We start from the raw sequence: 8736 nt of genomic DNA, 5'->3' as shown, positions 1-8736 counted from the left end.
GTGCCTTCTTCATCCTCCCTATATATTTGAAAAAGGATTTTTTATTATCCTTGACCTTGGATGCTAGTCCTAGCTCTATGTCCACCTTAGCTTTCCTGACAGCCCCCCTACAGGCCCGAGCAGGGGAGGCACCCCCCTTCCACTGGGCATACGCTGCCTTTTTGGCAAGCAGGCATTCCCGAATGCCCTTGGTGAGCCAGGGGGGCTTTCGGGCACTCTTGCCCCCCTTGCTTCTTGTTGGGTTGGACACCCCTTGGGCCCTGAGTATCGGTTCCTTAAGGAATGACCACTCGTCCTGGACACTGAGTTCCCCTGCCCTCAAGGACCCCAGTGCCTCTCCCACTAGTGTCCTCAACTTGTTGAAGTTGGCCCTCCTAAAGTCTAGGGCTACCGTCTTGCTGCAGGCCCTTGACACCCTGCGCTGGATGGTGAATTCCAGCAAGCGATGATCACTATCACCCAAGTGGTCAAGGACCTGGAGGCCCCTCACCAGGTCATCGCCTGTGGCTAGGACCAGGTCCAACAGGGCATTTCCTCTGGTGGGACCATGCACTTCCTGAATTAAGTGGAGGTCCTGTATCCCAGCCAGGAACCTCCTGGAACGGTCCGTCCTGGCTGACTGTTCCTCCCAGCAGATGTCTGGGTAATTAAAATCACCCATGACAACTACATCTCTTGCCTTAAGTGCCTCTGCAAGCTGGCCTGAAAATTCCTGGTCCAGCTCCTCCCCTTGGTTGGGGGGTCTGTAGTAGACCCCCACTGTCAAATCGCTCTCCCCACAGCCCCCTTGAATCTTGACCCAGAGCACTTCAGCCTGCCCTTCTTCTGACCCCATTTTGCTGGCAGAGGAAGTGTAGTGCTCCTTGACATACAGTGCCACACCCCTGCCTTTCCTTCCTTCTCTATCCTGCCTGTAAAGCCTATAGCCCCTAAATTAATTGACATTCACTATTGTAAGTTGTCATGTTTCATTGAAAAAGCAGAACTCTCTCATACAGAATCTGTCTACTCATTCCTTGCTTGTTCATTTTAGATAAGCACTTTCCCTAGTCTTTGTCTAGAGATCTCTTTATCATTGCTATATATGAGGCAACACCTTGGACCACATCCAGCTGGGCTTCTGGAAGGTTGTATATAATGCAGTGTATTTCTGGCACAACCCAGGCAAAGGGAGATGTACATTCATTACACCTTAATTATGCCTGTAGTGACCTAATTGTCCCTTAGTGAAATCTGGAGGGGGAAAGATAGGCCTTAAGTCAATACTGTTGTTACTGTTATAAATGGCTGCAAAAGCTGATGGCATTATGTCCAATCCATCCTTAAGGTCCTCTTGTCCTTGTCTGTTGTTTTCCTATTGACTTTGTTGTGTTGTGCTGTCATTTACTTGATTTCAAGGTCACAACCAGATCTTTGTGTCATTATCTAAGTCTGCCAGACATCATGGAGCTGGACTGATCTCAGTGGTGGCAGATGACAGAACAAGGAGCAATGGTCTGCAGCAAGGGAAGTTTAGGTTAGATATTAGGAAAAAATTTCTCACTAGGATGGTAGTAAACACTGGAACAGGTTACCCAGAGAAGTTGTGGAATCTCCATCCTTGGAGGTTTTTAAGACCCAGCTAGACAAACCTTGGCTGGGATGATCTTGGCTTGGGGATGGTCCTGCTTTGAACAGGGGGTTGGACTAGATGACTTCCTAAGGTCCCTTCCAATTTTCTATGATTCTGTGGTGAAGAAATATTACAAAACAAGTATGTTTCAGGTGTTATGACTCCATCCCATGCACAAAGTTGTTTTTTTTTTCCCCCCTGGTAAGTAATAATAAGCTCAACTAAGATGCATATTACATACAAAAGAACTGTTAAACATATGGAGACATGGCCAATAAAGCTATGCATGTTTAAAGATGCTTAGGATCTTTCTCTTATTACACATTTTGCTTTCTAACCTCATGGCTAAGTACAGGCAGTCAAAAACCCAAGGCTGAGTCAATTCAGTCATCTCAAGTTAGTCTAAACTGCATAGATTAAACCAATAAATAAGTGAACAAATGTTCACTTTTGATTCCGGAATGCAGTCACATGCCTGCAGTGGCCCAGGCCAAAAGCTGGGGGCGCTAGAGCATGCATCTGGAGCAGACAGTTTGGGCCGAGGCTAGCCCACTCACCCTGCAAGGGGAGGTTTACAGGGAAGGTGCAAACATCCTGGGATACTGGAAGACTGTGAATTAACTTGATTCTGGAGGGGAGTTGATTCAGAAGTTCAACAAACTGATTTAACCAAATCAGTTGTCTCATATACTACATCAACCCAGGTTTCTCTTAAACTGGTTTCAGCCATTTTGAAATGGGTTTATGTGCACTGAACTTCTGTTGTGTTAAAGATTTGAACCAAATTCCAATCACTTATACCAGTTTATGTGTAATTTCTGTCCCTAGCCCATATCTCCCATTGGAAATGCACTCTCACTTTTCCAGATATGTCTATTTTAAACAAGACAAACATAGCTACCCTTGTGTATCCAATTTCTGCCAAAAAGGGGTTAATGGATAACAGCTCCAGTTATGTCATAACAGGTTTGTGCAGGAAAAAAAAGTGTGCATACTCACACACACACACACACACACAATTGGGAGCCAAATAGGGAATTCATACTACTCCCATGATGAATGATGCTGGATACTCCTGTTCATCTTTCCAATGTAATCTGCCGTATGGCATATGCAATCACTTACAATACATGTTTAATACCTTTCATAAGGATCCAATTATGAGCACCTACTGCAATGTATTAAGGCTAGGATTTTTAATGAAGATAAAGGGAATTAGGTGTCCTAAATTACTAATTTTCAATGTCATTTTGGCTTTTAACTCTCGTAAGTACCTCCACAAAGATTCATTGCAAGAGCCTTCAACTCCCTTGAGCCTAATTCTGAGCTTACTTATCCCAGTAAAAATCAGGAATAACTCCATTAAATTAAAGATGGATTCTAGTAAAAGTTGAGAGCACTTTGCAGATTGCAAAGTTTGAGTATAGGCCAAAAAAGCCTATAAAGGTCAACAGAAACAGCTACATGTGCCAGCTAAGGAAGGAAAGAATAACTCTACTACTTGTTTTCCAGAGGAGAAACAACTCAGAAAGATTTCTTTTCTGTCACTTATGATACAGGCTTATTTTGGAATGTGAACCTTTGTCCTGGATTTCTTGTTGTTGAGGTCATCCTTCAAAATCACCTTCAGAATCAAGCTTCCCACATAGGGTTCTGTAGACACTGCTCTTACACACCCACACACCCCAAAAACAATTTAAAAGAAAACTGAATTCCGTCCTTTCCAGCAATGGAATTGAGTTGAGATAAATGAGACAATTAATGTATCATAGACATATGAAATATTCTTGAAAACTCTGTGGAATGGTAATAGGTACAGATTTCTGGGTATTGGTTTAAATACTGTCAGGTTTTCCCTTGAGGCAACCGCCTTTATATGCCGGATGTGAGGCAAAGTTCTGTCCTCTTTTGCAATGAGGGTAAACTATATCAAGCTGTTAGCACTGGATAGGGAAGTCATTTGCAATAAAAATCAAATATAAAGAAGAGAGCCAGAAGTCACGAGGTCATTGTACACCAAACAACCTCAATGCTTGCTACGTATTGAGCTGTACTCATTCACATCTAGCAGAAAAAAGGAAACCAGATTATTTTTATTTAGTCTTGTGGTGTACTGTAAATAATTTAGCAATAACCAGTTGTGAGTTAAATATCCTTTTCCAGTTAACTGTGTTCTTTTAAATTTTGTTTTTAAATGGGATATTTCAAAAAGGCTTTTAGGTGCAAATCTGACCTTGACAGCATTTGGCTTGGCAACTGCCCTATCAGTTAAACTAGCTCAATTCATCTAACTAAGGCAGGGCTGGATACAGGGAGCTGCACAAGACACCACAACAAGGGAGCTGAATACATGAGGACCTGAGGGCCCTGGGCCCCCTTTGGAAGAGGGCCTTTACCTGAAATGCATAAAACTTTCCACATGTCCATTATCTTAACCCCCTCAGCCCCCAGAAAAAATAAAAGTCGGTGCCTATGTACAGCACAGAGTCCAGGCTCATGGGGGCTCTTTGTTTGGCAGTACATAGGGCAGATAAAAGGGTGGGGTGGAACAGACTGAAGATGCTTGTTGGAGCCAGAGACCAGGGCCAGAAATGCTACCATGTTGCTGTACTGAAGTAGCTATTGGAAAACGGTCAGGAGCAATCATTCCTTTACTCCCTCAGCAACTGAGCTGAGTGACAATAAGTCCCTGAATTTGGTTAATCAGGAACAGCACTCTTTACTGTATGCCTAGCCACAATATAGTTTCATTCCCCTCAGGTTTTATTTCAGACAAAAAAAACAGTATTTTGCCATTACTAAGGACAGATAAAATCTGTAGCCAAGTGGCTGGGGCAGGGATACAGCTGAGTGGAAGCACAGAGCATGGGGCTGGGGCTGGCAGCAGTGCGGAGCTTGCACCCAGAGGGGCAGCGGCAGCACGGAGCTCATCTGGCAGCGTGTGGATGTGAGGGAGGGTGGGGGGTGTAGGAACCCCTCACAAACCACCCCCATGACGCGCAGTCCCGGCAGGTGATGGCAGCAGTAGATGGGGTGCTCAGGGCACAGGTGGCCAGTGGGCCATGGCTCTGGCCAACACTGCACATTGCAATGAGGGCTGCAGCCTCCCTGGGGCCATCTGTATCACTGGCATTCCCTGCCATGCATGCACAGCCCCTGCGCTCGCTGGGCATAGGAGGAAGGCCTCAGGCACTGGAGCCAGCTGCCTCCTCCACTGTGCAGCATGGGATGGAAGCCTCAGGCACCTTCCCCTGGGAGGTGAGGAGAGACTTCTGGTGGCAAAGGTCATGGGTTAGGGGTGGGACTTTAAGTCCAAAGAGGGCAACAAGGGGGAGGGGCTCCTGTCAAGGAGCGGGGCTATCCATGCAGCCCTCAATGGCTCACGAGAACTCATTAAGTGGCCCTCCACCCGAAATAATTGCCCACTCTGCTCTAGAGATTGACCAATTTCAAAGACTTCAGGCCCTGTTTTCGACTGGTATAATTGCCCCAATAGGTCTGATGCATTAGCTATAGCTTGTTAAAAAATATGAGTGTTTTATATTAGCTAAATATCATAAAAGAACAGGAACAGGCCTCTGCAGATTCTATCAGGATCATTACACATTAGGCGCCAATAGACATGCAGCTCCCTGCTGTAACTCATGGCACTATGCAGAAAGTGCCATGAGCTACAGTGACCCCTCACTCTCCCCAAACCAACAGACATTCACTATTTGGTCATTGGGTTGGGGGGGAGGATCGAGCTCCCCACCCCCGGTTGCATTTCCATATTGGACTTTGGAAATGCATCCACAAAACCAAGTGTCAAGAGGCAGTAAAACATAGAGGAATAATTTTAAACTCCCTAAAATGTTTATGTCTGAGTTCCAGATGACAGCATTGCTGGATGCTTGCCTAAGTAGAATAAGAAGACATTCCTTTTTTCAGAAATGAAAATAAAATTCTTGGAGCCAGTTGCTTACCCTGCTGCCCAGTTGTTTTGCAATTGTGCAAGAGTATGTAATCCATTGGAAAGCTGACCTGAACGTGCAGCTGGGGTCCCACTGGTTTAAGGGAAGTCCAAAGAAGCATAAAGTTGATTGTTAGTCAAGTGTGCATCCAGTCACAAGAAGGGCCATATTTTTCAGTTGCTCAGAGTATGTAAATGCATCAGAAAGCTGGCCAGAGTGTGCAGCTTAGGTTTCACTGCATTACAGGAAGTCCAAAGGAGCATAAAGCTGACTATTAACCAGGCGTGCAGCCAAAAATAAGACGGGGCTTGTCCAGGGTACGTTCTGCTCTTGTGAACCTGTACCAGTGGAGATTGCCCTAGGAAGTTCTTCCAGGATGGCATAACTTGGCCATATTGTGTGGATGTCGGTTGCTCTAAGTTACAGGGGAGCTGAACTCACTCCCAGGTTCTGAGGAGTAAAAAGGATCCTTACAATGGCCTAGCCATGAAAATCAAACATTGCACCCCGGTATCTGATCATTCAGTGAATCTGATTTTGTTCCCGTTAGCAAAAGTCTCTCTAACTACTGTATAGGCTGGAACTGCTTTTTAAGCACGCTCTAGCACAGAAGCAAACTTATCCTAGCTCCACATTGTGAGTAAAATCTTCAAACAAAACAGGCTCTGTCTACATTTCCAAGAGACAAAGATGGAGTAAATGGATTGGATTTCTCCTGAAAAAGAAGGAAAACTGACACACAAAAAATTCTCCCACAGTTTTAAAGAAGTAGATGCATTCTGCCCGTGGACACAAAGCCAAACTCGGATCTTGATTACAACAACAAGACTCTAGATTTACAGCAGTATAAACAAAAGCAGGATCCAGCCCACAACATGTATACTCCAAAGCCAGCTGGTCCTCAGGAGAAATAAAAAACATCATCACACAAGCTGCAGTTTCTTTCTTCCTGCAAACACAGGCATGGCAATTGATGGCCCCCTGAGGCAGAGGCAAGCAGCAAAGTAGGAACAACATACATCTATGAAATATGTTCAGGACAGCAGTTTCAAGCAATGCATTTCTGGGCCTTTGTTTTTTTAGTTCTACTTGTATGAGTCAAAGATATTAAGAACATCATGCTCAACACTAGGGGCACTTTTACATATGCTCTGGGGATGGTGGGGGCCATGCTTTAATTAGAGAGGCTCTGAGAGGCACTCTAATTAAAGCAGCACCGCATCTCCTGTATCAGCATCCCATGCTTAAAAATGGCAGTGGGGGTGCTTGACTAAAGCTCATTCAAGGAACTTTAGTTCAAGTGCCCCCACCACCATTTTTAAGCATGGGGACACTGATACACAAGATGCAGGAGGCTGCTGGAGATTGGCAATTGCCACCATCTGGCAGACTTTATTAATCCATTCTGCTCTAACGCAGTGGAATTCCAGCAGAGCGGAGCAGCCTCCATCCTTGTGTATAGGCACCCTAGGAGTCAGGCATGCATGAGCTTTAATCCAGATAGTAGACAACTGTTGTCCCTCTGGATCACGGTGTATGCATAAGGACTCTAGTCAGGTGCCTGATGAATCTGCCTATGCAGAGTCCTGCACCCATCACAACAAGTCGTTCAATGCATACGCCTAGGCAAGAGTATGGAGGAGTGGAAGCTGCTCAAGATCTACCATCCACTGAAACAGAATCCAAAAGCCAGACTGAGTCCAGCTATTCAGTGCCTCAATGGTTGTAGCTTCTGCCAGAGAGCAACAGATAAGAATTGCTGCTAACTGCCTAATGCCTCATCCAAATACAGGCACGGCAACTGCGGCTACCAGTTCTTCAGGGGGAGAAGAGCGTCTTCTTGTGGATTATTTGCATGGCCCCAGGGGATGTGAGACTTCTGTGTTCCACCACAATAGTAACAACAACCGTCAATTAGGAGTAATGTAAGAACTCATCGATAAATGCTCACAGCTGGAAACAAGCCTAGATCGGAACCACCAACTTTGGATCGCAAGATGATCTTTTTTTCCAGTCCCAAAGGACAGAATGAACTAAAGTGAAATTTTGCATGGAGATGTCCCTATGAATCTGGCAAATTTGGCTCTGAAATTTGTGTCCTGGGTTTGCCTGGCATTGTTTTAAATGAAAAACATAAAAATAAGCCATTTCTTTGGCAGGTGTAGTCAGCAAAGTCCAAAGGAACGATGCCAATTTACATTTGCTGAGAATATGACCTTATCTCTCTTATGCACTAGTATTCACTCAGAATTATGTGAGTCATAAGGGGACTTGCATGAACAGAATATAAACATTTGTAAAAGAAACAGTAAAGAAAGAAACCTGAAATTCACTCCTCAGGCCAAGAGGTGAAAAATTTGGTAACATGAAGTTCAGAAGTTTGCTAAGAGATTCAGTAAAAAGATTTTAAGGGAAACATGATTCCTCAGCAAGTTGATTTGCTTTTGCTTCTAGCAATACCTACATCTCCAGGTACAAAGGAAATCAGTTTGGTCTTTGCTGTGTAATTCTTTGAAAGCTCAGATCAGTTGGACAGAACGAACAGATGTAACTACATCACTTCTGTTGTCAGCCTAAAAAGGGATACAGTGAACAGTCTTCTATTTTATCGAAGTCTGACTGAAACACTGGGAGTCTCTGAAATTCAAAAACGATGAACATGGTGTTACTTTTAAAGACAAAGCCAGAGTGATCATGACACCCGTAAGCCTCTTTGGCTTTTCTCTTGTTAATATTTATGAACGGTCATCTAGGCGATGTTTATACAATATCATCTGCAGGGACCACCTGAGAACAGGAATCCACTGTGTCAGACATTGTAATGCATCAGTAAGAGGCTAATAATCCAAACAACATAGCATTAGTAGTTCTCACCAGCTATGGTGTAACTATACTGCTTCCAGTTTGTGAGCTACCATATGCAGAGCAGACAGTGGCGTGCCTCCACATGGCTGCAGTCCATCTCAGCACAGTAGTGTCTTACTCTGTATAAACATAGCCTACGTGACTTGCTCCAAATCACTGAGTAGATCTCTGGAAGAGCTAGCAGTTAGAAATAATCTAAATCCCAGTTTAGTACCTCAACCATAGGATCAACCTTCTTCTCCAGATCTGCAGATACCTGCAGATGTGCCAGAAGCAGACTCAATCAAGTCTGCTGGAGTGTGCTAA

This window comes from Crocodylus porosus, unplaced genomic scaffold (genome assembly GCF_001723895.1).
Source record: "Crocodylus porosus isolate Cpor-Errol unplaced genomic scaffold, CroPor_comp1, whole genome shotgun sequence".
NCBI classification, from domain to species: domain Eukaryota; kingdom Metazoa; phylum Chordata; order Crocodylia; family Crocodylidae; genus Crocodylus; species Crocodylus porosus.
The sequence above is the reverse complement of the archived record's forward strand: the minus strand, read 5'-3'. Positions refer to the sequence as shown.